This window comes from Denticeps clupeoides, chromosome 9 (assembly GCF_900700375.1).
Source record: "Denticeps clupeoides chromosome 9, fDenClu1.1, whole genome shotgun sequence".
NCBI lineage: Eukaryota > Metazoa > Chordata > Actinopteri > Clupeiformes > Denticipitidae > Denticeps > Denticeps clupeoides.
Genome location: NC_041715.1, coordinates 816,064 through 839,176, shown reverse-complemented (window position 1 = coordinate 839,176; position 23,113 = coordinate 816,064). Strand labels below are relative to the sequence as shown.

General features: G+C 40.5%; 70 non-coding genes and 6 pseudogenes across 70 annotated transcripts; all 76 read left to right on the top strand.

Annotated features, from left to right (window-relative positions):
• Nucleotides 1-33: 33 nt before the first annotated feature.
• On the top strand, nt 34-152 carry LOC114797517 (uncharacterized; annotated as a pseudogene).
• Nucleotides 153-296: 144 nt separating this feature from the next.
• LOC114797515 (uncharacterized) lies at nt 297-416 on the top strand (annotated as a pseudogene).
• Nucleotides 417-560: 144 nt separating this feature from the next.
• LOC114797498 (5S ribosomal RNA) lies at nt 561-679 on the top strand. The gene has a single exon (XR_003750885.1). It is a non-coding gene; the product is annotated as a 5S ribosomal RNA (ribosomal RNA).
• A 143-nt stretch (nt 680-822) lies between these two features.
• On the top strand, nt 823-942 carry LOC114797516 (uncharacterized; annotated as a pseudogene).
• A 143-nt stretch (nt 943-1,085) lies between these two features.
• LOC114797499 (5S ribosomal RNA) lies at nt 1,086-1,204 on the top strand. Its single transcript, XR_003750886.1, has one exon. It is a non-coding gene; the product is annotated as a 5S ribosomal RNA (ribosomal RNA).
• A 144-nt stretch (nt 1,205-1,348) lies between these two features.
• On the top strand, nt 1,349-1,466 carry LOC114797506 (5S ribosomal RNA). The gene has a single exon (XR_003750893.1). It is a non-coding gene; the product is annotated as a 5S ribosomal RNA (ribosomal RNA).
• A 144-nt stretch (nt 1,467-1,610) lies between these two features.
• On the top strand, nt 1,611-1,729 carry LOC114797487 (5S ribosomal RNA). Its single transcript, XR_003750875.1, has one exon. It is a non-coding gene; the product is annotated as a 5S ribosomal RNA (ribosomal RNA).
• Nucleotides 1,730-1,873: 144 nt separating this feature from the next.
• LOC114797486 (5S ribosomal RNA) lies at nt 1,874-1,992 on the top strand. Its single transcript, XR_003750874.1, has one exon. It is a non-coding gene; the product is annotated as a 5S ribosomal RNA (ribosomal RNA).
• A 143-nt stretch (nt 1,993-2,135) lies between these two features.
• Nucleotides 2,136-2,254, top strand: LOC114797485 (5S ribosomal RNA). The gene has a single exon (XR_003750873.1). It is a non-coding gene; the product is annotated as a 5S ribosomal RNA (ribosomal RNA).
• Nucleotides 2,255-2,397: 143 nt separating this feature from the next.
• On the top strand, nt 2,398-2,516 carry LOC114797583 (5S ribosomal RNA). The gene has a single exon (XR_003750952.1). It is a non-coding gene; the product is annotated as a 5S ribosomal RNA (ribosomal RNA).
• Nucleotides 2,517-2,660: 144 nt separating this feature from the next.
• On the top strand, nt 2,661-2,779 carry LOC114797582 (5S ribosomal RNA). Its single transcript, XR_003750951.1, has one exon. It is a non-coding gene; the product is annotated as a 5S ribosomal RNA (ribosomal RNA).
• A 144-nt stretch (nt 2,780-2,923) lies between these two features.
• LOC114797581 (5S ribosomal RNA) lies at nt 2,924-3,042 on the top strand. The gene has a single exon (XR_003750950.1). It is a non-coding gene; the product is annotated as a 5S ribosomal RNA (ribosomal RNA).
• Nucleotides 3,043-3,186: 144 nt separating this feature from the next.
• Nucleotides 3,187-3,305, top strand: LOC114797580 (5S ribosomal RNA). The gene has a single exon (XR_003750949.1). It is a non-coding gene; the product is annotated as a 5S ribosomal RNA (ribosomal RNA).
• A 143-nt stretch (nt 3,306-3,448) lies between these two features.
• Nucleotides 3,449-3,567, top strand: LOC114797578 (5S ribosomal RNA). The gene has a single exon (XR_003750948.1). It is a non-coding gene; the product is annotated as a 5S ribosomal RNA (ribosomal RNA).
• A 145-nt stretch (nt 3,568-3,712) lies between these two features.
• On the top strand, nt 3,713-3,831 carry LOC114797576 (5S ribosomal RNA). The gene has a single exon (XR_003750946.1). It is a non-coding gene; the product is annotated as a 5S ribosomal RNA (ribosomal RNA).
• A 144-nt stretch (nt 3,832-3,975) lies between these two features.
• LOC114797575 (5S ribosomal RNA) lies at nt 3,976-4,094 on the top strand. Its single transcript, XR_003750945.1, has one exon. It is a non-coding gene; the product is annotated as a 5S ribosomal RNA (ribosomal RNA).
• A 143-nt stretch (nt 4,095-4,237) lies between these two features.
• On the top strand, nt 4,238-4,355 carry LOC114797503 (5S ribosomal RNA). Its single transcript, XR_003750890.1, has one exon. It is a non-coding gene; the product is annotated as a 5S ribosomal RNA (ribosomal RNA).
• A 144-nt stretch (nt 4,356-4,499) lies between these two features.
• LOC114797574 (5S ribosomal RNA) lies at nt 4,500-4,618 on the top strand. Its single transcript, XR_003750944.1, has one exon. It is a non-coding gene; the product is annotated as a 5S ribosomal RNA (ribosomal RNA).
• Nucleotides 4,619-4,762: 144 nt separating this feature from the next.
• On the top strand, nt 4,763-4,881 carry LOC114797573 (5S ribosomal RNA). Its single transcript, XR_003750943.1, has one exon. It is a non-coding gene; the product is annotated as a 5S ribosomal RNA (ribosomal RNA).
• Nucleotides 4,882-5,025: 144 nt separating this feature from the next.
• On the top strand, nt 5,026-5,144 carry LOC114797572 (5S ribosomal RNA). The gene has a single exon (XR_003750942.1). It is a non-coding gene; the product is annotated as a 5S ribosomal RNA (ribosomal RNA).
• A 143-nt stretch (nt 5,145-5,287) lies between these two features.
• Nucleotides 5,288-5,406, top strand: LOC114797571 (5S ribosomal RNA). Its single transcript, XR_003750941.1, has one exon. It is a non-coding gene; the product is annotated as a 5S ribosomal RNA (ribosomal RNA).
• Nucleotides 5,407-5,549: 143 nt separating this feature from the next.
• Nucleotides 5,550-5,668, top strand: LOC114797570 (5S ribosomal RNA). Its single transcript, XR_003750940.1, has one exon. It is a non-coding gene; the product is annotated as a 5S ribosomal RNA (ribosomal RNA).
• Nucleotides 5,669-5,812: 144 nt separating this feature from the next.
• LOC114797569 (5S ribosomal RNA) lies at nt 5,813-5,931 on the top strand. The gene has a single exon (XR_003750939.1). It is a non-coding gene; the product is annotated as a 5S ribosomal RNA (ribosomal RNA).
• Nucleotides 5,932-6,075: 144 nt separating this feature from the next.
• LOC114797568 (5S ribosomal RNA) lies at nt 6,076-6,194 on the top strand. The gene has a single exon (XR_003750938.1). It is a non-coding gene; the product is annotated as a 5S ribosomal RNA (ribosomal RNA).
• A 143-nt stretch (nt 6,195-6,337) lies between these two features.
• LOC114797567 (5S ribosomal RNA) lies at nt 6,338-6,456 on the top strand. Its single transcript, XR_003750937.1, has one exon. It is a non-coding gene; the product is annotated as a 5S ribosomal RNA (ribosomal RNA).
• A 144-nt stretch (nt 6,457-6,600) lies between these two features.
• Nucleotides 6,601-6,719, top strand: LOC114797496 (5S ribosomal RNA). The gene has a single exon (XR_003750883.1). It is a non-coding gene; the product is annotated as a 5S ribosomal RNA (ribosomal RNA).
• Nucleotides 6,720-6,863: 144 nt separating this feature from the next.
• LOC114797565 (5S ribosomal RNA) lies at nt 6,864-6,982 on the top strand. The gene has a single exon (XR_003750935.1). It is a non-coding gene; the product is annotated as a 5S ribosomal RNA (ribosomal RNA).
• A 143-nt stretch (nt 6,983-7,125) lies between these two features.
• Nucleotides 7,126-7,244, top strand: LOC114797564 (5S ribosomal RNA). Its single transcript, XR_003750934.1, has one exon. It is a non-coding gene; the product is annotated as a 5S ribosomal RNA (ribosomal RNA).
• A 144-nt stretch (nt 7,245-7,388) lies between these two features.
• Nucleotides 7,389-7,507, top strand: LOC114797543 (5S ribosomal RNA). The gene has a single exon (XR_003750914.1). It is a non-coding gene; the product is annotated as a 5S ribosomal RNA (ribosomal RNA).
• A 144-nt stretch (nt 7,508-7,651) lies between these two features.
• Nucleotides 7,652-7,770, top strand: LOC114797562 (5S ribosomal RNA). Its single transcript, XR_003750933.1, has one exon. It is a non-coding gene; the product is annotated as a 5S ribosomal RNA (ribosomal RNA).
• A 144-nt stretch (nt 7,771-7,914) lies between these two features.
• On the top strand, nt 7,915-8,033 carry LOC114797561 (5S ribosomal RNA). Its single transcript, XR_003750932.1, has one exon. It is a non-coding gene; the product is annotated as a 5S ribosomal RNA (ribosomal RNA).
• A 144-nt stretch (nt 8,034-8,177) lies between these two features.
• LOC114797560 (5S ribosomal RNA) lies at nt 8,178-8,296 on the top strand. The gene has a single exon (XR_003750931.1). It is a non-coding gene; the product is annotated as a 5S ribosomal RNA (ribosomal RNA).
• Nucleotides 8,297-8,439: 143 nt separating this feature from the next.
• On the top strand, nt 8,440-8,558 carry LOC114797559 (5S ribosomal RNA). The gene has a single exon (XR_003750930.1). It is a non-coding gene; the product is annotated as a 5S ribosomal RNA (ribosomal RNA).
• Nucleotides 8,559-8,702: 144 nt separating this feature from the next.
• Nucleotides 8,703-8,821, top strand: LOC114797558 (5S ribosomal RNA). The gene has a single exon (XR_003750929.1). It is a non-coding gene; the product is annotated as a 5S ribosomal RNA (ribosomal RNA).
• A 144-nt stretch (nt 8,822-8,965) lies between these two features.
• On the top strand, nt 8,966-9,084 carry LOC114797557 (5S ribosomal RNA). The gene has a single exon (XR_003750928.1). It is a non-coding gene; the product is annotated as a 5S ribosomal RNA (ribosomal RNA).
• A 144-nt stretch (nt 9,085-9,228) lies between these two features.
• On the top strand, nt 9,229-9,347 carry LOC114797484 (5S ribosomal RNA). Its single transcript, XR_003750872.1, has one exon. It is a non-coding gene; the product is annotated as a 5S ribosomal RNA (ribosomal RNA).
• Nucleotides 9,348-9,491: 144 nt separating this feature from the next.
• Nucleotides 9,492-9,610, top strand: LOC114797556 (5S ribosomal RNA). The gene has a single exon (XR_003750927.1). It is a non-coding gene; the product is annotated as a 5S ribosomal RNA (ribosomal RNA).
• Nucleotides 9,611-9,754: 144 nt separating this feature from the next.
• On the top strand, nt 9,755-9,873 carry LOC114797555 (5S ribosomal RNA). Its single transcript, XR_003750926.1, has one exon. It is a non-coding gene; the product is annotated as a 5S ribosomal RNA (ribosomal RNA).
• Nucleotides 9,874-10,017: 144 nt separating this feature from the next.
• LOC114797553 (5S ribosomal RNA) lies at nt 10,018-10,136 on the top strand. Its single transcript, XR_003750924.1, has one exon. It is a non-coding gene; the product is annotated as a 5S ribosomal RNA (ribosomal RNA).
• Nucleotides 10,137-10,279: 143 nt separating this feature from the next.
• Nucleotides 10,280-10,398, top strand: LOC114797552 (5S ribosomal RNA). The gene has a single exon (XR_003750923.1). It is a non-coding gene; the product is annotated as a 5S ribosomal RNA (ribosomal RNA).
• A 144-nt stretch (nt 10,399-10,542) lies between these two features.
• LOC114797551 (5S ribosomal RNA) lies at nt 10,543-10,661 on the top strand. The gene has a single exon (XR_003750922.1). It is a non-coding gene; the product is annotated as a 5S ribosomal RNA (ribosomal RNA).
• Nucleotides 10,662-10,805: 144 nt separating this feature from the next.
• Nucleotides 10,806-10,924, top strand: LOC114797550 (5S ribosomal RNA). Its single transcript, XR_003750921.1, has one exon. It is a non-coding gene; the product is annotated as a 5S ribosomal RNA (ribosomal RNA).
• Nucleotides 10,925-11,068: 144 nt separating this feature from the next.
• On the top strand, nt 11,069-11,187 carry LOC114797549 (5S ribosomal RNA). The gene has a single exon (XR_003750920.1). It is a non-coding gene; the product is annotated as a 5S ribosomal RNA (ribosomal RNA).
• Nucleotides 11,188-11,331: 144 nt separating this feature from the next.
• Nucleotides 11,332-11,450, top strand: LOC114797548 (5S ribosomal RNA). The gene has a single exon (XR_003750919.1). It is a non-coding gene; the product is annotated as a 5S ribosomal RNA (ribosomal RNA).
• A 144-nt stretch (nt 11,451-11,594) lies between these two features.
• LOC114797547 (5S ribosomal RNA) lies at nt 11,595-11,713 on the top strand. Its single transcript, XR_003750918.1, has one exon. It is a non-coding gene; the product is annotated as a 5S ribosomal RNA (ribosomal RNA).
• Nucleotides 11,714-11,857: 144 nt separating this feature from the next.
• LOC114797546 (5S ribosomal RNA) lies at nt 11,858-11,976 on the top strand. Its single transcript, XR_003750917.1, has one exon. It is a non-coding gene; the product is annotated as a 5S ribosomal RNA (ribosomal RNA).
• A 144-nt stretch (nt 11,977-12,120) lies between these two features.
• LOC114797545 (5S ribosomal RNA) lies at nt 12,121-12,239 on the top strand. Its single transcript, XR_003750916.1, has one exon. It is a non-coding gene; the product is annotated as a 5S ribosomal RNA (ribosomal RNA).
• Nucleotides 12,240-12,383: 144 nt separating this feature from the next.
• On the top strand, nt 12,384-12,502 carry LOC114797544 (5S ribosomal RNA). The gene has a single exon (XR_003750915.1). It is a non-coding gene; the product is annotated as a 5S ribosomal RNA (ribosomal RNA).
• Nucleotides 12,503-12,646: 144 nt separating this feature from the next.
• LOC114797542 (5S ribosomal RNA) lies at nt 12,647-12,765 on the top strand. Its single transcript, XR_003750913.1, has one exon. It is a non-coding gene; the product is annotated as a 5S ribosomal RNA (ribosomal RNA).
• A 144-nt stretch (nt 12,766-12,909) lies between these two features.
• LOC114797541 (5S ribosomal RNA) lies at nt 12,910-13,028 on the top strand. The gene has a single exon (XR_003750912.1). It is a non-coding gene; the product is annotated as a 5S ribosomal RNA (ribosomal RNA).
• Nucleotides 13,029-13,173: 145 nt separating this feature from the next.
• On the top strand, nt 13,174-13,291 carry LOC114797501 (5S ribosomal RNA). Its single transcript, XR_003750888.1, has one exon. It is a non-coding gene; the product is annotated as a 5S ribosomal RNA (ribosomal RNA).
• A 144-nt stretch (nt 13,292-13,435) lies between these two features.
• LOC114797540 (5S ribosomal RNA) lies at nt 13,436-13,554 on the top strand. Its single transcript, XR_003750911.1, has one exon. It is a non-coding gene; the product is annotated as a 5S ribosomal RNA (ribosomal RNA).
• Nucleotides 13,555-13,698: 144 nt separating this feature from the next.
• Nucleotides 13,699-13,816, top strand: LOC114797500 (5S ribosomal RNA). Its single transcript, XR_003750887.1, has one exon. It is a non-coding gene; the product is annotated as a 5S ribosomal RNA (ribosomal RNA).
• Nucleotides 13,817-13,960: 144 nt separating this feature from the next.
• LOC114797533 (5S ribosomal RNA) lies at nt 13,961-14,079 on the top strand. The gene has a single exon (XR_003750906.1). It is a non-coding gene; the product is annotated as a 5S ribosomal RNA (ribosomal RNA).
• Nucleotides 14,080-14,223: 144 nt separating this feature from the next.
• Nucleotides 14,224-14,342, top strand: LOC114797507 (5S ribosomal RNA). The gene has a single exon (XR_003750894.1). It is a non-coding gene; the product is annotated as a 5S ribosomal RNA (ribosomal RNA).
• Nucleotides 14,343-14,487: 145 nt separating this feature from the next.
• Nucleotides 14,488-14,605, top strand: LOC114797508 (5S ribosomal RNA). Its single transcript, XR_003750895.1, has one exon. It is a non-coding gene; the product is annotated as a 5S ribosomal RNA (ribosomal RNA).
• A 145-nt stretch (nt 14,606-14,750) lies between these two features.
• On the top strand, nt 14,751-14,869 carry LOC114797523 (5S ribosomal RNA). Its single transcript, XR_003750900.1, has one exon. It is a non-coding gene; the product is annotated as a 5S ribosomal RNA (ribosomal RNA).
• A 144-nt stretch (nt 14,870-15,013) lies between these two features.
• LOC114797522 (5S ribosomal RNA) lies at nt 15,014-15,132 on the top strand. The gene has a single exon (XR_003750899.1). It is a non-coding gene; the product is annotated as a 5S ribosomal RNA (ribosomal RNA).
• A 143-nt stretch (nt 15,133-15,275) lies between these two features.
• LOC114797520 (5S ribosomal RNA) lies at nt 15,276-15,394 on the top strand. Its single transcript, XR_003750898.1, has one exon. It is a non-coding gene; the product is annotated as a 5S ribosomal RNA (ribosomal RNA).
• A 145-nt stretch (nt 15,395-15,539) lies between these two features.
• LOC114797513 (5S ribosomal RNA) lies at nt 15,540-15,658 on the top strand. Its single transcript, XR_003750897.1, has one exon. It is a non-coding gene; the product is annotated as a 5S ribosomal RNA (ribosomal RNA).
• A 143-nt stretch (nt 15,659-15,801) lies between these two features.
• Nucleotides 15,802-15,920, top strand: LOC114797502 (5S ribosomal RNA). The gene has a single exon (XR_003750889.1). It is a non-coding gene; the product is annotated as a 5S ribosomal RNA (ribosomal RNA).
• Nucleotides 15,921-16,064: 144 nt separating this feature from the next.
• LOC114797493 (5S ribosomal RNA) lies at nt 16,065-16,183 on the top strand. The gene has a single exon (XR_003750881.1). It is a non-coding gene; the product is annotated as a 5S ribosomal RNA (ribosomal RNA).
• A 133-nt stretch (nt 16,184-16,316) lies between these two features.
• Nucleotides 16,317-16,435, top strand: LOC114797488 (5S ribosomal RNA). Its single transcript, XR_003750876.1, has one exon. It is a non-coding gene; the product is annotated as a 5S ribosomal RNA (ribosomal RNA).
• A 143-nt stretch (nt 16,436-16,578) lies between these two features.
• LOC114797490 (5S ribosomal RNA) lies at nt 16,579-16,697 on the top strand. The gene has a single exon (XR_003750878.1). It is a non-coding gene; the product is annotated as a 5S ribosomal RNA (ribosomal RNA).
• Nucleotides 16,698-16,840: 143 nt separating this feature from the next.
• Nucleotides 16,841-16,959, top strand: LOC114797577 (5S ribosomal RNA). Its single transcript, XR_003750947.1, has one exon. It is a non-coding gene; the product is annotated as a 5S ribosomal RNA (ribosomal RNA).
• A 145-nt stretch (nt 16,960-17,104) lies between these two features.
• On the top strand, nt 17,105-17,223 carry LOC114797566 (5S ribosomal RNA). The gene has a single exon (XR_003750936.1). It is a non-coding gene; the product is annotated as a 5S ribosomal RNA (ribosomal RNA).
• A 143-nt stretch (nt 17,224-17,366) lies between these two features.
• On the top strand, nt 17,367-17,485 carry LOC114797492 (5S ribosomal RNA). The gene has a single exon (XR_003750880.1). It is a non-coding gene; the product is annotated as a 5S ribosomal RNA (ribosomal RNA).
• A 134-nt stretch (nt 17,486-17,619) lies between these two features.
• Nucleotides 17,620-17,738, top strand: LOC114797491 (5S ribosomal RNA). Its single transcript, XR_003750879.1, has one exon. It is a non-coding gene; the product is annotated as a 5S ribosomal RNA (ribosomal RNA).
• Nucleotides 17,739-17,882: 144 nt separating this feature from the next.
• Nucleotides 17,883-18,002, top strand: LOC114797511 (uncharacterized; annotated as a pseudogene).
• A 145-nt stretch (nt 18,003-18,147) lies between these two features.
• On the top strand, nt 18,148-18,267 carry LOC114797505 (5S ribosomal RNA). Its single transcript, XR_003750892.1, has one exon. It is a non-coding gene; the product is annotated as a 5S ribosomal RNA (ribosomal RNA).
• Nucleotides 18,268-18,411: 144 nt separating this feature from the next.
• LOC114797494 (5S ribosomal RNA) lies at nt 18,412-18,530 on the top strand. Its single transcript, XR_003750882.1, has one exon. It is a non-coding gene; the product is annotated as a 5S ribosomal RNA (ribosomal RNA).
• A 144-nt stretch (nt 18,531-18,674) lies between these two features.
• Nucleotides 18,675-18,793, top strand: LOC114797554 (5S ribosomal RNA). Its single transcript, XR_003750925.1, has one exon. It is a non-coding gene; the product is annotated as a 5S ribosomal RNA (ribosomal RNA).
• Nucleotides 18,794-18,938: 145 nt separating this feature from the next.
• On the top strand, nt 18,939-19,057 carry LOC114797519 (uncharacterized; annotated as a pseudogene).
• Nucleotides 19,058-19,201: 144 nt separating this feature from the next.
• LOC114797489 (5S ribosomal RNA) lies at nt 19,202-19,320 on the top strand. The gene has a single exon (XR_003750877.1). It is a non-coding gene; the product is annotated as a 5S ribosomal RNA (ribosomal RNA).
• A 142-nt stretch (nt 19,321-19,462) lies between these two features.
• On the top strand, nt 19,463-19,581 carry LOC114797514 (uncharacterized; annotated as a pseudogene).
• Nucleotides 19,582-19,729: 148 nt separating this feature from the next.
• On the top strand, nt 19,730-19,848 carry LOC114797509 (5S ribosomal RNA). Its single transcript, XR_003750896.1, has one exon. It is a non-coding gene; the product is annotated as a 5S ribosomal RNA (ribosomal RNA).
• Nucleotides 19,849-23,113: the final 3,265 nt, after the last annotated feature.

The following is a 23,113-nucleotide window of genomic DNA, read 5'->3' as shown; positions in this document are numbered from 1 at the left end:
TTGTTTAAAGTCCAAGATTTTCAAGAAGAGATTGCTTACCGCCATACCAGCCCAAGAACGCCCGGTCTCGTCTGATCTCGGAAGCTAAGAATGCTTGACCCTGGTTAGTACTTGGATGGGAGACCTCCTGGGAATACCAGGTGCTGTAAGCTCTAACTGTTGAAAAACTTTTTAAAATGAAGTTTTTTTGCATCGCTTTGTTATTTTTTTTCTAAAGTAAGTTAAGAGGTATTTTCACTCTGTGATATGTTTTCAAGCCTAGGTTGTTTAAAGTCCAAGATTTTCAAGCAGAGATTGCTTACGGCCATACCAGCCCAAGAACGCCCGGTCTCTGTCTGATCTCGGAAGCTAAGAAGGCTTGGGCCTGGTTAGTACTTGAATGTGAGACCTCCTGGGAATACCAGGTGCTGTAAGCTCTAACTGTTGAAAAACTTTTTAAAATGAAGTATTTTTGCATCGCTTTGTTAGTTTTTTTCTAAAGTAAGTTAAGAGGTATTTTCACTCTGTGATACGTTTTCAAGCCTAGGTTGTTTAAAGTCCAAGATTTTCAAGCAGAGATTGCTTACGGCCATACCAGCCCAAGAACGCCCGGTCTCGTCTGATCTCGGAAGCTAAGAAGGCTTGTGCCTGGTTAGTACTTGGATGGGAGACCTCCTGGGAATACCAGGTGCTGTAAGCTCTAACTGTTGAAAAACTTTTTAAAATGAAGTTTTTTTGCATCGCTTTGTTAGTTTTTTCTAAAGTAAGTTAAGAGGTATTTTCACTCTGTGATATGTTTTCAAGCCTAGGTTGTTTAAAGTCCAAGATTTTCAAGCAGAGATTGCTTATGGCCATACCAGCCTAAGAACGCCCGGTCTCGTCTGATCTCGGAAGCTAAGAAGGCTTTGGGCCTGGTTAGTATTTGGATGGCAGACCTCCTGGGAATACCAGGTGCTGTAAGATTTAACTGTTGAAAAACTTTTTAAAATGAAGTTTTTTTGCATCGCTTTGTTAGTTTTTTCTAAAGTAAGTTAAGAGGTATTTTCACTCTGTGATATGTTTTCAAGCCTAGGTTGTTTAAAGTCCAAGATTTTCAAGCAGAGATTGCTTACGGCCATACAAGCCCAAGAACGCCCGGTCTCGTCTGATCTCGGAAGCTAAGAAGGCTTGGGCCTGGTTAGTACTTGGATGGGAGACCTCCTGGGAATACCAGGTGCTGTAAGCTCTAACTGTTGAAAAACTTTTTAAAATGAAGTTTTTTTGCATCGCTTTGTTAGTTTTTTTCTAAAGTAAGTTAAGAGGTATTTTCACTCTGTGATATGTTTTCAAGCCTAGGTTGTTTAAAGTCCAAGATTTTCAAGCAGAGATTGCTTACGGCCATACCAGCCCAAGAACGCCCGGTCTCGTCTGATCTCGGAAGCTAAGAAGGCTTGGCCTGGTTAGTACTTGGATGGGAGACCTCCTGGGAATACCAGGTGCTGTAAGCTTTAACTGTTGAAAAACTTTTTAAAATGAAGTTTTTTTGCATCGCTTTGTTAGTTTTTTTCTAAAGTAAGTTAAGAGGTATTTTCACTCTGTGATATGTTTTCAAGCCTAGGTTGTTTAAAGTCCAAGATTTTCAAGCAGAGATTGCTTACGGCCATACCAGCCCAAGAACGCCCGGTCTCGTCTGATCTCGGAAGCTAAGAAGGCTTGGGCCTGGTTAGTACTTGGATGGGAGACCTCCTGGGAATACCAGGTGCTGTAAGCTTTAACTGTTGAAAAACTTTTTAAAATGAAGTTTTTTTGCATCGCTTTGTTAGTTTTTTTCTAAAGTAAGTTAAGAGGTATTTTCACTCTGTGATATGTTTTCAAGCCTAGGTTGTTTAAAGTCCAAGATTTTCAAGCAGAGATTGCTTACGGCCATACCAGCCCAAGAACGCCCGGTCTCGTCTGATCTCGGAAGCTAAGAAGGCTTGGGCCTGGTTAGTACTTGGATGGGAGACCTCCTGGGAATACCAGGTGCTGTAAGCTTAACTGTTGAAAAACTTTTTAAAATGAAGTTTTTTTGCATCGCTTTGTTAGTTTTTTTCTAAAGTAAGTTAAGAGGTATTTTCACTCTGTGATATGTTTTCAAGCCTAGGTTGTTTAAAGTCCAAGATTTTCAAGCAGAGATTGCTTACGGCCATACCAGCCCAAGAACGCCCGGTCTCGTCTGATCTCGGAAGCTAAGAAGGCTTGGGCCTGGTTAGTACTTGGATGGGAGACCTCCTGGGAATACCAGGTGCTGTAAGCTTAACTGTTGAAAAACTTTTTAAAATGAAGTTTTTTTGCATCGCTTTGTTAGTTTTTATCTAAAGTAAGTTAAGAGGTATTTTCACTCTGTGATATGTTTTCAAGCCTAGGTTGTTTAAAGTCCAAGATTTTCAAGCAGAGATTGCTTACGGCCATACCAGCCCAAGAACGCCCGGTCTCGTCTGATCTCGGAAGCTAAGAAGGCTTGGGCCTGGTTAGTACTTGGATGGGAGACCTCCTGGGAATACCAGGTGCTGTAAGCTTTAACTGTTGAAAAACTTTTTAAAATGAAGTTTTTTTGCATCGCTTTGTTAGTTTTTTTCTAAAGTAAGTTAAGAGGTATTTTCACTCTGTGATATGTTTTCAAGCCTAGGTTGTTTAAAGTCCAAGATTTTCAAGCAGAGATTGCTTACGGCCATACCAGCCCAAGAACGCCCGGTCTCGTCTGATCTCGGAAGCTAAGAAGGCTTGGGCCTGGTTAGTACTTGGATGGGAGACCTCCTGGGAATACCAGGTGCTGTAAGCTTTAACTGTTGAAAAACTTTTTAAAATGAAGTTTTTTTGCATCGCTTTGTTAGTTTTTTTCTAAAGTAAGTTAAGAGGTATTTTCACTCTGTGATATGTTTTCAAGCCTAGGTTGTTTAAAGTCCAAGATTTTCAAGCAGAGATTGCTTACGGCCATACCAGCCCAAGAACGCCCGGTCTCGTCTGATCTCGGAAGCTAAGAAGGCTTGGGCCTGGTTAGTACTTGGATGGGAGACCTCCTGGGAATACCAGGTGCTGTAAGCTTTAACTGTTGAAAAACTTTTTAAAATGAAGTTTTTTTGCATCGCTTTGTTAGTTTTTTTCTAAAGTAAGTTAAGAGGTATTTTCACTCTGTGATATGTTTTCAAGCCTAGGTTGTTTAAAGTCCAAGATTTTCAAGCAGAGATTGCTTACGGCCATACCAGCCCAAGAACGCCCGGTCTCGTCTGATCTCGGAAGCTAAGAAGGCTTGGGCCTGGTTAGTACTTGGATGGGAGACCTCCTGGGAATACCAGGTGCTGTAAGCTTTAACTGTTGAAAAACTTTTAAAATGAAGTTTTTTTGCATCGCTTTGTTAGTTTTTTTCTAAAGTAAGTTAAGAGGTATTTTCACTCTGTGATATGTTTTCAAGCCTAGGTTGTTTAAAGTCCAAGATTTTCAAGCAGAGATTGCTTACGGCCATACCAGCCCAAGAACGCCCGGTCTCGTCTGATCTCGGAAGCTAAGAAGGCTTGGGCCTGGTTAGTACTTGGATGGGAGACCTCCTGGGAATACCAGGTGCTGTAAGCTTTAACTGTTGAAAAACTTTTTAAAATGAAGTTTTTTTGCATCGCTTTGTTAGTTTTTTATCTAAAGTAAGTTAAGAGGTATTTTCACTCTGTGATATGTTTTCAAGCCTAGGTTGTTTAAAGTCCAAGATTTTCAAGCAGAGATTGCTTACGGCCATACCAGCCCAAGAACGCCCGGTCTCGTCTGATCTCGGAAGCTAAGAAGGCTTGGGCCTGGTTAGTACTTGGATGGGAGACCTCCTGGGAATACCAGGTGCTGTAAGCTTTAACTGTTGAAAAACTTTTTAAAATGAAGTTTTTTTGCATCGCTTTGTTAGTTTTTTTCTAAAGTAAGTTAAGAGGTATTTTCACTCTGTGATATGTTTTCAAGCCTAGGTTGTTTAAAGTCCAAGATTTTCAAGCAGAGATTGCTTACGGCCATACCAGCCCAAGAACGCCCGGTCTCGTCTGATCTCGGAAGCTAAGAAGGCTTGGGCCTGGTTAGTACTTGGATGGGAGACCTCCTGGGAATACCAGGTGCTGTAAGCTTTACTGTTGAAAAACTTTTTAAAATGAAGTTTTTTTGCATCGCTTTGTTAGTTTTTTTCTAAAGTAAGTTAAGAGGTATTTTCACTCTGTGATATGTTTTCAAGCCTAGGTTGTTTAAAGTCCAAGATTTTCAAGCAGAGATTGCTTACGGCCATACCAGCCCAAGAACGCCCGGTCTCGTCTGATCTCGGAAGCTAAGAAGGCTTGGGCCTGGTTAGTACTTGGATGGAGACCTCCTGGGAATACCAGGTGCTGTAAGCTTTAACTGTTGAAAAACTTTTTAAAATGAAGTTTTTTTGCATCGCTTTGTTAGTTTTTTTCTAAAGTAAGTTAAGAGGTATTTTCACTCTGTGATATGTTTTCAAGCCTAGGTTGTTTAAAGTCCAAGATTTTCAAGCAGAGATTGCTTACGGCCATACCAGCCCAAGAACGCCCGGTCTCGTCTGATCTCGGAAGCTAAGAAGGCTTGGGCCTGGTTAGTACTTGGATGGGAGACCTCCTGGGAATACCAGGTGCTGTAAGCTTTAACTGTTGAAAAACTTTTTAAAATGAAGTTTTTTTGCATCGCTGTGTTAGTTTTTTTCTAAAGTAAGTTAAGAGGTATTTTCACTCTGTGATATGTTTTCAAGCCTAGGTTGTTTAAAGTCCAAGATTTTCAAGCAGAGATTGCTTACGGCCATACCAGCCCAAGAACGCCCGGTCTCGTCTGATCTCGGAAGCTAAGAAGGCTTGGGCCTGGTTAGTACTTGGATGGGAGACCTCCTGGGAATACCAGGTGCTGTAAGCTTTAACTGTTGAAAAACTTTTTAAAATGAAGTTTTTTTGCATCGCTTTGTTAGTTTTTTTCTAAAGTAAGTTAAGAGGTATTTTCACTCTGTGATATGTTTTCAAGCCTAGGTTGTTTAAAGTCCAAGATTTTCAAGCAGAGATTGCTTACGGCCATACCAGCCCAAGAACGCCCGGTCTCGTCTGATCTCGGAAGCTAAGAAGGCTTGGGCCTGGTTAGTACTTGGATGGGAGACCTCCTGGGAATACCAGGTGCTGTAAGCTTTAACTGTTGAAAAACTTTTTAAAATGAAGTTTTTTTGCATCGCTTTGTTAGTTTTTTCTAAAGTAAGTTAAGAGGTATTTTCACTCTGTGATATGTTTTCAAGCCTAGGTTGTTTAAAGTCCAAGATTTTCAAGCAGAGATTGCTTACGGCCATACCAGCCCAAGAACGCCCGGTCTCGTCTGATCTCGGAAGCTAAGAAGGCTTGGGCCTGGTTAGTACTTGGATGGGAGACCTCCTGGGAATACCAGGTGCTGTAAGCTTTAACTGTTGAAAAACTTTTTAAAATGAAGTTTTTTTGCATCGCTTTGTTAGTTTTTTCTAAAGTAAGTTAAGAGGTATTTTCACTCTGTGATATGTTTTCAAGCCTAGGTTGTTTAAAGTCCAAGATTTTCAAGCAGAGATTGCTTACGGCCATACCAGCCCAAGAACGCCCGGTCTCGTCTGATCTCGGAAGCTAAGAAGGCTTGGGCCTGGTTAGTACTTGGATGGGAGACCTCCTGGGAATACCAGGTGCTGTAAGCTTTAACTGTTGAAAAACTTTTTAAAATGAAGTTTTTTTGCATCGCTTTGTTAGTTTTTTTCTAAAGTAAGTTAAGAGGTATTTTCACTCTGTGATATGTTTTCAAGCCTAGGTTGTTTAAAGTCCAAGATTTTCAAGCAGAGATTGCTTACGGCCATACCAGCCCAAGAACGCCCGGTCTCGTCTGATCTCGGAAGCTAAGAAGGCTTGGGCCTGGTTAGTACTTGGATGGGAGACCTCCTGGGAATACCAGGTGCTGTAAGCTTTAACTGTTGAAAAACTTTTTAAAATGAAGTTTTTTTGCATCGCTTTGTTAGTTTTTTTCTAAAGTAAGTTAAGAGGTATTTTCACTCTGTGATATGTTTTCAAGCCTAGGTTGTTTAAAGTCCAAGATTTTCAAGCAGAGATTGCTTACGGCCATACCAGCCCAAGAACGCCCGGTCTCGTCTGATCTCGGAAGCTAAGAAGGCTTGGGCCTGGTTAGTACTTGGATGGGAGACCTCCTGGGAATACCAGGTGCTGTAAGCTTTAACTGTTGAAAAACTTTTTAAAATGAAGTTTTTTTGCATCGCTTTGTTAGTTTTTTCTAAAGTAAGTTAAGAGGTATTTTCACTCTGTGATATGTTTTCAAGCCTAGGTTGTTTAAAGTCCAAGATTTTCAAGCAGAGATTGCTTACGGCCATACCAGCCCAAGAACGCCCGGTCTCGTCTGATCTCGGAAGCTAAGAAGGCTTGGGCCTGGTTAGTACTTGGATGGGAGACCTCCTGGGAATACCAGGTGCTGTAAGCTTTAACTGTTGAAAAACTTTTTAAAATGAAGTTTTTTTGCATCGCTTTGTTAGTTTTTTTCTAAAGTAAGTTAAGAGGTATTTTCACTCTGTGATATGTTTTCAAGCCTAGGTTGTTTAAAGTCCAAGATTTTCAAGCAGAGATTGCTTACGGCCATACCAGCCCAAGAACGCCCGGTCTCGTCTAATCTCGGAAGCTAAGAAGGCTTGGGCCTGGTTAGTACTTGGATGGGAGACCTCCTGGGAATACCAGGTGCTGTAAGCTTTAACTGTTGAAAAACTTTTTAAAATGAAGTTTTTTTGCATCGCTTTGTTAGTTTTTTTCTAAAGTAAGTTAAGAGGTATTTTCACTCTGTGATATGTTTTCAAGCCTAGGTTGTTTAAAGTCCAAGATTTTCAAGCAGAGATTGCTTACGGCCATACCAGCCCAAGAACGCCCGGTCTCGTCTGATCTCGGAAGCTAAGAAGGCTTGGGCCTGGTTAGTACTTGGATGGGAGACCTCCTGGGAATACCAGGTGCTGTAAGCTTTAACTGTTGAAAAACTTTTTAAAATGAAGTTTTTTTGCATCGCTTTGTTAGTTTTTTCTAAAGTAAGTTAAGAGGTATTTTCACTCTGTGATATGTTTTCAAGCCTAGGTTGTTTAAAGTCCAAGATTTTCAAGCAGAGATTGCTTACGGCCATACCAGCCCAAGAACGCCCGGTCTCGTCTGATCTCGGAAGCTAAGAAGGCTTGGGCCTGGTTAGTACTTGGATGGGAGACCTCCTGGGAATACCAGGTGCTGTAAGCTTTAACTGTTGAAAAACTTTTTAAAATGAAGTTTTTTTGCATCGCTTTGTTAGTTTTTTTCTAAAGTAAGTTAAGAGGTATTTTCACTCTGTGATATGTTTTCAAGCCTAGGTTGTTTAAAGTCCAAGATTTTCAAGCAGAGATTGCTTACGGCCATACCAGCCCAAAAACGCCCGGTCTCGTCTGATCTCGGAAGCTAAGAAGGCTTGGGCCTGGTTAGTACTTGGATGGGAGACCTCCTGGGAATACCAGGTGCTGTAAGCTTTAACTGTTGAAAAACTTTTTAAAATGAAGTTTTTTTGCATCGCTTTGTTAGTTTTTTTCTAAAGTAAGTTAAGAGGTATTTTCACTCTGTGATATGTTTTCAAGCCTAGGTTGTTTAAAGTCCAAGATTTTCAAGCAGAGATTGCTTACGGCCATACCAGCCCAAGAACGCCCGGTCTCGTCTGATCTCGGAAGCTAAGAAGGCTTGGGCCTGGTTAGTACTTGGATGGGAGACCTCCTGGGAATACCAGGTGCTGTAAGCTTTAACTGTTGAAAAACTTTTTAAAATGAAGTTTTTTTGCATCGCTTTGTTAGTTTTTTTCTAAAGTAAGTTAAGAGGTATTTTCACTCTGTGATATGTTTTCAAGCCTAGGTTGTTTAAAGTCCAAGATTTTCAAGCAGAGATTGCTTACGGCCATACCAGCCCAAGAACGCCCGGTCTCGTCTGATCTCGGAAGCTAAGAAGGCTTGGGCCTGGTTAGTACTTGGATGGGAGACCTCCTGGGAATACCAGGTGCTGTAAGCTTTAACTGTTGAAAAACTTTTTAAAATGAAGTTTTTTTGCATCGCTTTGTTAGTTTTTTTCTAAAGTAAGTTAAGAGGTATTTTCACTCTGTGATATGTTTTCAAGCCTAGGTTGTTTAAAGTCCAAGATTTTCAAGCAGAGATTGCTTACGGCCATACCAGCCCAAGAACGCCCGGTCTCGTCTGATCTCGGAAGCTAAGAAGGCTTGGGCCTGGTTAGTACTTGGATGGGAGACCTCCTGGGAATACCAGGTGCTGTAAGCTTTAACTGTTGAAAAACTTTTTAAAATGAAGTTTTTTTGCATCGCTTTGTTAGTTTTTTTCTAAAGTAAGTTAAGAGGTATTTCACTCTGTGATATGTTTTCAAGCCTAGGTTGTTTAAAGTCCAAGATTTTCAAGCAGAGATTGCTTACGGCCATACCAGCCCAAGAACGCCCGGTCTCGTCTGATCTCGGAAGCTAAGAAGGCTTGGGCCTGGTTAGTACTTGGATGGGAGACCTCCTGGGAATACCAGGTGCTGTAAGCTTTAACTGTTGAAAAACTTTTTAAAATGAAGTTTTTTTGCATCGCTTTGTTAGTTTTTTTCTAAAGTAAGTTAAGAGGTATTTTCACTCTGTGATATGTTTTCAAGCCTAGGTTGTTTAAAGTCCAAGATTTTCAAGCAGAGATTGCTTACGGCCATACCAGCCCAAGAACGCCCGGTCTCGTCTGATCTCGGAAGCTAAGAAGGCTTGGGCCTGGTTAGTACTTGGATGGGAGACCTCCTGGGAATACCAGGTGCTGTAAGCTTTAACTGTTGAAAAACTTTTTAAAATGAAGTTTTTTTGCATCGCTTTGTTAGTTTTTTTCTAAAGTAAGTTAAGAGGTATTTTCACTCTGTGATATGTTTTCAAGCCTAGGTTGTTTAAAGTCCAAGATTTTCAAGCAGAGATTGCTTACGGCCATACCAGCCCAAGAACGCCCGGTCTCGTCTGATCTCGGAAGCTAAGAAGGCTTGGGCCTGGTTAGTACTTGGATGGGAGACCTCCTGGGAATACCAGGTGCTGTAAGCTTTAACTGTTGAAAAACTTTTTAAAATGAAGTTTTTTTGCATCGCTTTGTTAGTTTTTTTCTAAAGTAAGTTAAGAGGTATTTTCACTCTGTGATATGTTTTCAAGCCTAGGTTGTTTAAAGTCCAAGATTTTCAAGCAGAGCTTGCTTACGGCCATACCAGCCCAAAAACGCCCGGTCTCGTCTGATCTCGGAAGCTAAGAAGGCTTGGGCCTGGTTAGTACTTGGATGGGAGACCTCCTGGGAATACCAGGTGCTGTAAGCTTTAACTGTTGAAAAACTTTTTAAAATGAAGTTTTTTTGCATCGCTTTGTTAGTTTTTTTCTAAAGTAAGTTAAGAGGTATTTTCACTCTGTGATATGTTTTCAAGCCTAGGTTGTTTAAAGTCCAAGATTTTCAAGCAGAGATTGCTTACGGCCATACCAGCCCAAGAACGCCCGGTCTCGTCTGATCTCGGAAGCTAAGAAGGCTTGGGCCTGGTTAGTACTTGGATGGGAGACCTCCTGGGAATACCAGGTGCTGTAAGCTTTAACTGTTGAAAAACTTTTTAAAATGAAGTTTTTTTGCATCGCTTTGTTAGTTTTTTTCTAAAGTAAGTTAAGAGGTATTTTCACTCTGTGATATGTTTTCAAGCCTAGGTTGTTTAAAGTCCAAGATTTTCAAGCAGAGATTGCTTACGGCCATACCAGCCCAAGAACGCCCGGTCTCGTCTGATCTCGGAAGCTAAGAAGGCTTGGGCCTGGTTAGTACTTGGATGGGAGACCTCCTGGGAATACCAGGTGCTGTAAGCTTTAACTGTTGAAAAACTTTTTAAAATGAAGTTTTTTTGCATCGCTTTGTTAGTTTTTTTCTAAAGTAAGTTAAGAGGTATTTTCACTCTGTGATATGTTTTCAAGCCTAGGTTGTTTAAAGTCCAAGATTTTCAAGCAGAGATTGCTTACGGCCATACCAGCCCAAGAACGCCCGGTCTCGTCTGATCTCGGAAGCTAAGAAGGCTTGGGCCTGGTTAGTACTTGGATGGGAGACCTCCTGGGAATACCAGGTGCTGTAAGCTTTAACTGTTGAAAAACTTTTTAAAATGAAGTTTTTTTGCATCGCTTTGTTAGTTTTTTCTAAAGTAAGTTAAGAGGTATTTTCACTCTGTGATATGTTTTCAAGCCTAGGTTGTTTAAAGTCCAAGATTTTCAAGCAGAGATTGCTTACGGCCATACCAGCCCAAGAACGCCCGGTCTCGTCTGATCTCGGAAGCTAAGAAGGCTTGGGCCTGGTTAGTACTTGGATGGGAGACCTCCTGGGAATACCAGGTGCTGTAAGCTTTAACTGTTGAAAAACTTTTTAAAATGAAGTTTTTTTGCATTGCTTTGTTAGTTTTTTTCTAAAGTAAGTTAAGAGGTATTTTCACTCTGTGATATGTTTTCAAGCCTAGGTTGTTTAAAGTCCAAGATTTTCAAGCAGAGATTGCTTACGGCCATACCAGCCCAAGAACGCCCGGTCTCGTCTGATCTCGGAAGCTAAGAAGGCTTGGGCCTGGTTAGTACTTGGATGGGAGACCTCCTGGGAATACCAGGTGCTGTAAGCTTTAACTGTTGAAAAACTTTTTAAAATGAAGTTTTTTTGCATCGCTTTGTTAGTTTTTTTCTAAAGTAAGTTAAGAGGTATTTTCACTCTGTGATATGTTTTCAAGCCTAGGTTGTTTAAAGTCCAAGATTTTCAAGCAGAGATTGCTTACGGCCATACCAGCCCAAGAACGCCCGGTCTCGTCTGATCTCGGAAGCTAAGAAGGCTTGGGCCTGGTTAGTACTTGGATGGGAGACCTCCTGGGAATACCAGGTGCTGTAAGCTTTAACTGTTGAAAAACTTTTTAAAATGAAGTTTTTTTGCATCGCTTTGTTAGTTTTTTTCTAAAGTAAGTTAAGAGGTATTTTCACTCTGTGATATGTTTTCAAGCCTAGGTTGTTTAAAGTCCAAGATTTTCAAGCAGAGATTGCTTACGGCCATACCAGCCCAAGAACGCCCGGTCTCGTCTGATCTCGGAAGCTAAGAAGGCTTGGGCCTGGTTAGTACTTGGATGGGAGACCTCCTGGGAATACCAGGTGCTGTAAGCTTTAACTGTTGAAAAACTTTTTAAAATGAAGTTTTTTTGCATCGCTTTGTTAGTTTTTTTCTAAAGTAAGTTAAGAGGTATTTTCACTCTGTGATATGTTTTCAAGCCTAGGTTGTTTAAAGTCCAAGATTTTCAAGCAGAGATTGCTTACGGCCATACCAGCCCAAGAACGCCCGGTCTCGTCTGATCTCGGAAGCTAAGAAGGCTTGGGCCTGGTTAGTACTTGGATGGGAGACCTCCTGGGAATACCAGGTGCTGTAAGCTTTAACTGTTGAAAAACTTTTTAAAATGAAGTTTTTTTGCATCGCTTTGTTAGTTTTTTTCTAAAGTAAGTTAAGAGGTATTTTCACTCTGTGATATGTTTTCAAGCCTAGGTTGTTTAAAGTCCAAGATTTTCAAGCAGAGATTGCTTACGGCCATACCAGCCCAAGAACGCCCGGTCTCGTCTGATCTCGGAAGCTAAGAAGGCTTGGGCCTGGTTAGTACTTGGATGGGAGACCTCCTGGGAATACCAGGTGCTGTAAGCTTTAACTGTTGAAAAACTTTTTAAAATGAAGTTTTTTTGCATCGCTTTGTTAGTTTTTTTCTAAAGTAAGTTAAGAGGTATTTTCACTCTGTGATATGTTTTCAAGCCTAGGTTGTTTAAAGTCCAAGATTTTCAAGCAGAGATTGCTTACGGCCATACCAGCCCAAGAACGCCCGGTCTCGTCTGATCTCGGAAGCTAAGAAGGCTTGGGCCTGGTTAGTACTTGGATGGGAGACCTCCTGGGAATACCAGGTGCTGTAAGCTTTAACTGTTGAAAAACTTTTTAAAATGAAGTTTTTTTGCATCGCTTTGTTAGTTTTTTTCTAAAGTAAGTTAAGAGGTATTTTCACTCTGTGATATGTTTTCAAGCCTAGGTTGTTTAAAGTCCAAGATTTTCAAGCAGAGATTGCTTACGGCCATACCAGCCCAAGAACGCCCGGTCTCGTCTGATCTCGGAAGCTAAGAAGGCTTGGGCCTGGTTAGTACTTGGATGGGAGACCTCCTGGGAATACCAGGTGCTGTAAGCTTTAACTGTTGAAAAACTTTTTAAAATGAAGTTTTTTTGCATCGCTTTGTTAGTTTTTTTCTAAAGTAAGTTAAGAGGTATTTTCACTCTGTGATATGTTTTCAAGCCTAGGTTGTTTAAAGTCCAAGATTTTCAAGCAGAGATTGCTTACGGCCATACCAGCCCAAGAACGCCCGGTCTCGTCTGATCTCGGAAGCTAAGAAGGCTTGGGCCTGGTTAGTACTTGGATGGGAGACCTCCTGGGAATACCAGGTGCTGTAAGCTTTAACTGTTGAAAAACTTTTTAAAATGAAGTTTTTTTGCATCGCTTTGTTAGTTTTTTTCTAAAGTAAGTTAAGAGGTATTTTCACTCTGTGATATGTTTTCAAGCCTAGGTTGTTTAAAGTCCAAGATTTTCAAGCAGAGATTGCTTACGGCCATACCAGCCCAAGAACGCCCGGTCTCGTCTGATCTCGGAAGCTAAGAAGGCTTGGGCCTGGTTAGTACTTGGATGGGAGACCTCCTGGGAATACCAGGTGCTGTAAGCTTTAACTGTTGAAAAACTTTTTAAAATGAAGTTTTTTTGCATCGCTTTGTTAGTTTTTTTCTAAAGTAAGTTAAGAGGTATTTTCACTCTGTGATATGTTTTCAAGCCTAGGTTGTTTAAAGTCCAAGATTTTCAAGCAGAGATTGCTTACGGCCATACCAGCCCAAGAACGCCCGGTCTCGTCTGATCTCGGAAGCTAAGAAGGCTTGGGCCTGGTTAGTACTTGGATGGGAGACCTCCTGGGAATACCAGGTGCTGTAAGCTTTAACTGTTGAAAAACTTTTTAAAATGAAGTTTTTTTTGCATCGCTTTGTTAGTTTTTTTCTAAAGTAAGTTAAGAGGTATTTTCACTCTGTGATATGTTTTCAAGCCTAGGTTGTTTAAAGTCCAAGATTTTCAAGCAGAGATTGCTTACGGCCATACCAGCCCAAGAACGCCCGGTCTCGTCTGATCTCGGAAGCTAAGAAGGCTTGGGCCTGGTTAGTACTTGGATGGAGACCTCCTGGGAATACCAGGTGCTGTAAGCTTTAACTGTTGAAAAACTTTTTAAAATGAAGTTTTTTTGCATCGCTTTGTTAGTTTTTTTCTAAAGTAAGTTAAGAGGTATTTTCACTCTGTGATATGTTTTCAAGCCTAGGTTGTTTAAAGTCCAAGATTTTCAAGCAGAGATTGCTTACGGCCATACCAGCCCAAGAACGCCCGGTCTCGTCTGATCTCGGAAGCTAAGAAGGCTTGGGCCTGGTTAGTACTTGGATGGGAGACCTCCTGGGAATACCAGGTGCTGTAAGCTTTAACTGTTGAAAAACTTTTTAAAATGAAGTTTTTTTGCATCGCTTTGTTAGTTTTTTTCTAAAGTAAGTTAAGAGGTATTTTCACTCTGTGATATGTTTTCAAGCCTAGGTTGTTTAAAGTCCAAGATTTTCAAGCAGAGATTGCTTACGGCCATACCAGCCCAAGAACGCCCGGTCTCGTCTGATCTCGGAAGCTAAGAAGGCTTGGGCCTGGTTAGTACTTGGATGGAGACCTCCTGGGAATACCAGGTGCTGTAAGCTTTAACTGTTGAAAAACTTTTTAAAATGAAGTTTTTTTGCATCGCTTTGTTAGTTTTTTTCTAAAGTAAGTTAAGAGGTATTTTCACTCTGTGATATGTTTTCAAGCCTAGGTTGTTTAAAGTCCAAGATTTTCAAGCAGAGATTGCTTACGGCCATACCAGCCCAAGAACGCCCGGTCTCGTCTGATCTCGGAAGCTAAGAAGGCTTGGGCCTGGTTAGTACTTGGATGGGAGACCTCCTGGGAATACCAGGTGCTGTAAGCTTTAACTGTTGAAAAACTTTTTAAAATGAAGTTTTTTTGCATCGCTTTGTTAGTTTTTTTCTAAAGTAAGTTAAGAGGTATTTTCACTCTGTGATATGTTTTCAAGCCTAGGTTGTTTAAAGTCCAAGATTTTCAAGCAGAGATTGCTTACGGCCATACCAGCCCAAGAACGCCCGGTCTCGTCTGATCTCGGAAGCTATGAAGGCTTGGGCCTGGTTAGTACTTGGATGGCAGACCTCCTGGGAATACCAGGTGCTGTAAGCTTTAACTTTTGAAAAACTTTTTAAAATGAAGTTTTTTTGCATCGCTTTGTTAGTTTTTTTCTAAAGTAAGTTAAGAGGTATTTTCACTCTGTGATATGTTTTTCAAGCCTAGGTTGTTTAAAGTCCAAGATTTTCAAGCAGAGATTGCTTACGGCCATACCAGCCCAAGAACGCCCGGTCTCGTCTGATCTCGGAAGCTAGAAGGCTTGGGCCTGGTTAGTACTTGGATGGGAGACCTCCTGGGAATACCAGGTGCTGTAAGCTTTAACTGTTGAAAAACTTTTTAAAATGAATGTTTTTTTGCATCGCTTTGTTAGTTTTTTTCTAAAGTAAGTTAAGAGGTATTTTCACTCTGTGATATGTTTTCAAGCCTAGGTTGTTTAAAGTCCAAGATTTTCAAGCAGAGATTGCTTACGGCCATACCAGCCCAAGAACGCCCGGTCTCGTCTGATCTCGGAAGCTAAGAAGGCTTGGGCCTGGTTAGTACTTGGATGGGAGACCTCCTGGGAATACCAGGTGCTGTAAGCTTTAACTGTTGAAAAACTTTTTAAAATGAAGTTTTTTTGCATCGCTTTGTTAGTTTTTTTCTAAAGTAAGTTAAGAGGTATTTTCACTCTGTGATATGTTTTCAAGCCTAGGTTGTTTAAAGTCCAAGATTTTCAAGCAGAGATTGCTTACGGCCATACCAGCCCAAGAACGCCCGGTCTCGTCTGATCTCGGAAGCTAAGAAGGCTTGGGCCTGGTTAGTACTTGGATGGGAGACCTCCTGGGAATACCAGGTGCTGTAAGCTTTAACTGTTGAAAACTTTTTAAAATGAAGTTTTTTTGCATCGCTTTGTTAGTTTTTTTCTAAAGTAAGTTAAGAGGTATTTTCACTCTGTGATATGTTTTCAAGCCTAGGTTGTTTAAAGTCCAAGATTTTCAAGCAGAGATTGCTTACGGCCATACCAGCCCAAGAACGCCCGGTCTCGTCTGATCTCGGAAGCTAAGAAGGCTTGGGCCTGGTTAGTACTTGGATGGGAGACCTCCTGGGAATACCAGGTGCTGTAAGCTTTAACTGTTGAAAAACTTTTTAAAATGAAGTTTTTTTTGCATCGCTTTGTTAGTTTTTTTCTAAAGTAAGTTAAGAGGTATTTTCACTCTGTGATATGTTTTCAAGCCTAGGTTGTTTAAAGTCCAAGATTTTCAAGCAGAGATTGCTTACGGCCATACCAGCCCAAGAACGCCCGGTCTCGTCTGATCTCGGAAGCTAAGAAGGCTTGGGCCTGGTTAGTACTTGGATGGGAGACCTCCTGGGAATACCAGGTGCTGTAAGCTTTAACTGTTGAAAAACTTTTTAAATGAAGTTTTTTTGCATCGCTTTGTTAGTTTTTTTCTAAAGTAAGTTAAGAGGTATTTTCACTCTGTGATATGTTTTCAAGCCTAGGTTGTTTAAAGTCCAAGATTTTCAAGCAGAGATTGCTTACGGCCATACCAGCCCAAGAACGCCCGGTCTCGTCTGATCTCGGAAGCTAAGAAGGCTTGGGCCTGGTTAGTACTTGGATGGGAGACCTCCTGGGAATACCAGGTGCTGTAAGCTTTAACTGTTGAAAAACATTTTAAAATGACGTTTTTTTGCATCGCTTTGTTAGTTTTTTTCTAAAGTAAGTTAAGAGGTATTTTCACTCTGTGATATGTTTTCAAGCCTAGGTTGTTTAAAGTCCAAGATTTTCAAGCAGAGATTGCTTACAGCCATACCAGCCCAAGAACGCCCGGTCTCGTCTGATCTCGGAAGCTAAGAAGGCTTGGGCCTGGTTAGTACTTGGATGGCAGACCTCCTGGGAATACCAGGTGCTGTAAGCTTTAACTTTTTAAAATGAAGTTTTTTTGCATCGCTTTGTTAGTTTTTTTCTAAAGTAAGTTAAGAGGTATTTTCACTCTGTGATATGTTTTCAAGCCTAGGTTGTTTAAAGTCCAAGATTTTCAAGCAGAGATTGCTTACGGCCATACCAGCCCAAGAACTCCCGGTCTCGTCTGATCTCGGAAGCTAAGAAGGCTTGGGCCTGGTTAGTACTTGGATGGGAGACCTCCTGGGAATACCAGGTGCTGTAAGCTTTAACTATTGAAAACTTTTTAAAATGAAGTTTTTTTGCATCGCTTTGTTAGTTTTTTTCTAAAGTAAGTTAAGAGGTATTTTCACTCTGTGATATGTTTTCAAGCCTAGGTTGTTTAAAGTCCAAGATTTTCAAGCAGAGATTGCTTACGGCCATACCAGCCCAAGAACGCCCGGTCTCGTCTGATCTCGGAAGCTAAGAAGGCTTGGGCCTGGTTAGTACTTGGATGGGAGACCTCCTGGGAATACCAGGTGCTGTAAGCTTTAACTGTTGAAAAACTTTTAAAATGAAGTTTTTTTGCATCGCTTTGTTAGTTTTTTTCTAAAGTAAGTTAAGAGGTATTTTCACTCTGTGATATGTTTTCAAGCCTAGGTTGTTTAAAGTCCAAGATTTTCAAGCAGAGATTGCTTACGGCCATACCAGCCCAAGAACGCCCGGTCTCGTCTGATCTCGGAAGCTAAGAAGGCTTGGGCCTGGTTAGTACTTGGATGGGAGACCTCCTGGGAATACCAGGTGCTGTAAGCTTTAACTGTTGAAAAACTTTTTAAAATGAAGTTTTTTTGCATCGCTTTGTTAGTTTTTTTTCTAAAGTAAGTTAAGAGGTATTTTCACTCTGTGATATGTTTTCAAGCCTAGGTTGTTTAAAGTCCAAGATTTTCAAGCAGAGATTGCTTACGGCCATACCAGCCCAAGAACGCCCGGTCTCGTCTGATCTCGGAAGCTAAGAAGGCTTGGGCCTGGTTAGTACTTGGATGGGAGACCTCCTGGGAATACCAGGTGCTGTAAGCTTTAACTGTTGAAAAACTTTTAAAATGAAGTTTTTTTGCATCGCTTTGTTAGTTTTTTTCTAAAGTAAGTTAAGAGGTATTTTCACTCTGTGATATGTTTTCAAGCCTAGGTTGTTTAAAGTCCAAGATTTTCAAGCAGAGATTGCTTACGGCCATACCAGCCCAAGAACGCCCGGTCTCGTCTGATCTCGGAAGCTAAGAAGGCTTGGGCCTGGTTAGTACTTGGATGGCAGACCTCCTGGGAATACCAGGTGCTGTAAGCTTTAACTTTTTAAAATGAAGTTTTTTTGCATCGCTTTGTTAGTTTTTTTCTAAAGTAAGTTAAGAGGTATTTTCACTCTGTGATATGTTTTCAAGCCTAGGTTGTTTAAAGTCCAAGATTTTTTAAGCAGAGATTGCTTACGGCCATACCAGCCCAAGAATGCCCGGTCTCGTCTGATCTCGGAAGCTAAGAAGGCTTGGGCCTGGTTAGTACTTGGATGGGAGACCTCCTGGGAATACCAGGTGCTGTAAGCTTTAACTATTGAAAAACTTTTTAAAATGAAGTTTTTTTGCATCGCTTTGTTAGTTTTTTTCTAAAGTAAGTTAAGAGGTATTTTCACTCTGTGATATGTTTTCAAGCCTAGGTTGTTTAAAGTCCAAGATTTTCAAGCAGAGATTGCTTACGGCCATACCAGCCCAAGAAACGCCCGGTCTCGTCTGATCTCGGAAGCTATGAAGGCTTGGGCCTGGTTAGTACTTGGATGGCAGACCTCCTGGGAATACCAGGTGCTGTAAGCTTTAACTGTTGAATAACTTTTTAAAATGAATGTTTTTTTGCATCGCTTTGTTAGTTTTTTTCTAAAGTAAGTTAAGAGGTATTTTCACTCTGTGATATGTTTTCAAGCCTAGGTTGTTTAAAGTCCAAGATTTTCAAGCAGAGATTGCTTACGGCCATACCAGCCCAAGAACGCCCGGTCTCGTCTGATCTCGGAAGCTAAGAAGGCTTGGGCCTGGTTAGTACTTGGATGGGCAGACCTCCTGGGAATACCAGGTGCTGTAAGCTTTAACTTTTGAAAAACTTTTTAAAATGAAGTTTTTTTGCATCGCTTTGTTAGTTTTTTTCTAAAGTAAGTTAAGAGGTATTTTCACTCTGTGATATGTTTTCAAGCCTAGGTTGTTTAAAGTCCAAGATTTTCAAGCAGAGATTGCTTACGGCCATACCAGCCCAAGAACGCCCGGTCTCGTCTGATCTCGGAAGCTAAGAAGGCTTGGGCCTGGTTAGTACTTGGATGGGAGACCTCCTGGGAATACCATGTGCTGTAAGCTTTAACTGTTGAAAAACTTTTTAAAATGAAGTTTTTTTGCATCGCTTTGTTAGTTTTTTTCTAAAGTAAGTTAAGAGGTATTTTCACTCTGTGATATGTTTTCAAGCCTAGGTTGTTTAAAGTCCAAGATTTTCAAGCAGAGATTGCTTACGGCCATACCAGCCCAAGAACGCCCGGTCTCGTCTGATCTCGGAAGCTAAGAAGGCTTGGGCCTGGTTAGTACTTGGATGGGAGACCTCCTGGGAATACCAGGTGCTGTAAGCTTTAATTGTTGAAACACTTTTTAAAATGAATTTTTTTTTGCATCGATTTGTTAGTTTTTTTCTAAAGTAAGTTAAAAGGTATTTTCACTCTGTGATATGTTTTCAAGCCTAGGTTGTTTATAGTTCAAGATTTTCAAGCAGAGATTGTTTACGACCATACCAGCCCAAGAACGCCCGGTCTCGTCTGATCTCGGAAGCTAAGAAGGCTAGGGCCTGGTTAGTAAATGAATAGCAGACCTCCTGGGAATACCAGGTGCTATAAGCTTTAACTGTTGAAAAACTTTTTTAAATGAAGTTTTTTTGCATCGCTTTGTTAGTTTTTTTCTAAAGTAAGTTAAGAGGTATTTTCACTCTGTGATATGTTTTCAAGCCTAGGTTGTTTAAAGTCCAAGATTTTCAAGCAGAGATTGCTTACGGCCATACCAGCCCAAGAACGCCCGGTCTCGTCTGATCTCGGAAGCTAAGAAGGCTTGGGCCTGGTTAGTACTTGGTTGGGAGACCTCCTGGGAATACCAGGTGCTGTAAGCTTTAACTGTTGAAAAACTTTTTAAAATGAAGTTTTTTTGCATGGCTTTGTTAGTTTTTTTCTAAAGTAAGTTAAGAGGTATTTTCACTCTGATATGTTTTCAAGCCTAGGTTGTTTAAAGTCCAAGATTTTCAAGCAGAGATTGCTGACGGCCATACCTGCCCAAGAACGCCCGGTCTCGTCTGATCTCGGAAGTTAAGAAGGCTTGGGCCTGGTTATTACTTGGATGGGAGACCTCCTGGGAATACCAGGTGCTCTAAGCTTTAACTGTTGAAAAACTTTTTTAAATGAATTTTTTTTGCATCGCTTTGTTAGTTTTTTTCTAAAGTAAGTTAAGAGGTATTTTTTTACTCTGTGATATGTTTTCAAGCCTAGGTTGTTTAAAGTCCAAGATTTTTTAAAGCAGAGATTGCTTACGGCCATTCCAGCCAAAGAACGCCCGGTCTCGTCTGATCTCGGAAGCTAAGAAGGCTTGGGCCTGGTTAGTACTTGGATGGCAGACCTCCTGGGAATACCAGGTGCTGTAAGATTTAACTGTTGAAAAACTTTTTAAAATGAAGTTTTTTTGCATCGCTTTGTTAGTTTTTTACTAAAGTCAGTCAGGGGGTATTTTTCCTTTTTTTTATAGTTTTTTCCTGCCCTTTTTCCTACCCTTTTTTTGTCATCTTTAAAAGTCAAACTTTTTCAATCAAGGCATGCTTACGGCCATACCAGCCGAAGAATCCCTCAACGTGTCTGATATCAGAAGCTAAGGAATGGTTGGCCCTGGCTAGTACCTGGATGGGAGACTGCATGGTAATACCAGATGCTTTAAACTCTAACTATTGATCATTTTTTTGAAATTGAATTTTTTTACATCGCTTTTTTTTTGGTTTTTTACTAAAGTTAGTCAGGGGGCATTTTTACTTTTTTTTTATTGGTGTTCCTGCCCTTTTTTTGTCATCTTTAAAAGTCAAACTTTTTCAATCAATGCTTGCCATACCAGCCGAAGAATCCCTGAATGTGCCTGATATCAGAAGCTAAGGAGGGTTGGCCGTAGCTAGTACCTGTATGGGAGACTGCCTGGTAATACCACATGCTTTAAGCTCTAACTATTGATCATTTTTTTTTAATTGAACTTTTTTACATCGCTTTGTTAGTTTATTACTTAAGTCAGTCAGGGGGTATTTTCCCCTTTTTTTATTGTTTTTTGCTACCCTTTTTCCTGCCCTTTTTTTGTCATCTTTAAAAGTCAAACTTTTTCAATCAAGGCTTGCTTACGGCCATACCAACCGAAGAATCCCTGAACGTTTCTGATATCAGAAGCTAAGGAGGGTTGGCCCTGGCTAGTGCCTGGATGGAAGACTGCCTGGTAATACCAGATGCTTTAAGCTCTAACTATTGAACATTTTCTGAAATTGAACTTTTTTACATCGCTTTGTTAGTTTTTTACTTAAGTAAGTTAGGGGGTATTTTTTACTTTTTGGTTGGTGTTCCTGCCTTTTTCCTGCCCTTTTTTTGTCATCTTTAAAAGTCAAACTTTTTCAATCAAGGCATGCTTACGGCCATACCAGCCGAACAATCCCTCAATGTGTCTGATATCAGAAGCTAAGGAGGGTTGGCCCTGACGTGTACCTGGATGGGAGACTGCCTGGTAATACCAGATGCTTTAAGCTCTATCTATTGATAATTTTTTTTAAATTGAACTTTTTTACATCGCTTTGTTAGTTTTTTACTAAAGTCAGTCATGGGGTATTTTTACTTTTTTTAATTGGTGTTCCTGCCCTTTTCCTGCCCTTTTTTTGTCATCTTTAAAAGTCAAACTTTTTTAATCAAGGCATGCTCACAGCCATATCAGCCGAAGAGTCCCTCAACGTGTCTGATATCAGAAGCTAAGAAGTGCTGGGTCTTTCTAGTACCTGGATGGGAGACTGCATGGTAATACCAGATGCTTTAAGCTCTAACTATTGATCATTTTTTTGAAATTGAACTTTTTTACATCGCTTTGTTAGTTTTTTACTTAAGTCAGTCAGGGGGTATTTTCCCCTTTTTTTTATTGTTTTTTGCTACCCTTTTTCCTGCCCTTTTTTTGTCATCTTTAAAAGTCAAACTTTTTCAATCAAGGCTTGCTTACGGCCATACCAGCCGAAGAATCCCTTAACGTTTCTGATATCAGAAGCTAAGGAGGGTTGGCCCTGGCTAGAGCCTGGATGGAAGACTGCCTGGTAATACCAGATGCTTTAAGCTCTAACTATTGAACATTTTCTGAAATTGAACTTTTTTACATCGCTTTGTTAGTTTTTTACTTAAGTCAGTTAGGGGGTATTTTTTACTTTTTGGTTGGTGTTCCTGCCCTTTTCCTGCCCTTTTTTTGTCATCTTTAAAAGTCAAACTTTTTCAATCAAGGCATGCTTACGGCCATACCAGCCGAAGAATCCCTCAACGTGTCTGACATCAGAAGCTAAGGAGGGTTGGCCCTGACGTGTACCTGGATGGGAGACTGCCTGGTAATACCAGATACTTTAAGCTCTATCTATTGATAATTTTTTTTAAATTGAACTTTTTTACATCGCTTTGTTAGTTTTTTACTAAAGTCAGTCATGGGGTATTTTTTACTTTTTGATTGGTGTTCCTGCCCTTTTCCTGCCCTTTTTTTGTCATTTTTAAAAGTCAAACTTTTTCAATCAATGCTTGCTTATGGCCATACCAGCCAAAGAATCCCTGAACGTGCCTGATATCAGAAGCTAAGGAGGGTTGGCCCTGGCTAGTACCTGGATGGGAGACTGCCTGGTAATACCATATGCTTTAAGCTCTAACTATTGATCATTTTTTTGAAATTGAACTTTTTTACATCGCTTTGTTAGTTTTTTACTAAAGTCAGTCAGGGGATATTTTTCCCTTTTTTTATTGTTTTTTCCTACCCTTTTTCCTGCCCTTTTTTTTGTCATCTTTAAAAGTCAAACTTTTTCAGTCAAGGCTTGCTTACGGCCATACCAGCCGAAGAATCCCTGAACGTTTCTGATATCAGAAGCTAAGGAGGGTTAGCCCTGGCTAGTGCCTGGATGGGAGACTGCCTGGTAATACCAGATGCTTTAAGCTCTAACTATTGAACATTTTCTGAAATTGAACTTTTTTACATCGCTTTGTTAGTTTTTTACTGAAGTCAGTCAGGGGGTATTTTTTACTTTTTGGTTGGTGTTCCTGCCCTTTTCCTGCCCTTTTTTTGTCATCTTTAAAAGTCAAACTTTTTCAATCAAGGCAAGCTTACGGCCATACCAGCCGAAGAATCCCTCAACGTGTCTGATATCGGAAGCTAAGAAGTGTTGGGTCTTTCTAGTACCTGGATGGGAGACTGCCTGGTAATACCAGATGCTTTAAGCTCTAACTATTGATCATTTTTTTTTAATTGAACTTTTTTACATCGCTTTGTTAGTTTTTTTACTAAAGTCAGTCAGGGGGTTTCCCGCACTTTTTCTTCTTTTTTTTTTCAAATAATTTCAATCAAGACTTGCTTTTGGCCATATCAGACGAAGAATCCCTCATCTTGTCTCATTTCTGAGGTTAAGCAGGGTCTCACCTGGCTAGTACCTGGATGGGAGACTGCCTGGTAATACCAGGTGCTGTAAGCTCTAACTATTGATAAATCATTGAAGTTGAACTTTATTACGTCGCTTTGTTAGTTTTTTTCTAACGTGAGTCATGAGGTATTTTCACTCTTTAATTCGTTTTCAGGCTTTTTTTCTGCTTTTTTTTTCCTTTTAAAAGTCAAATATTTTCATTATTTCATATTTTGCTTTGTTAATTTTTTTAATAAAG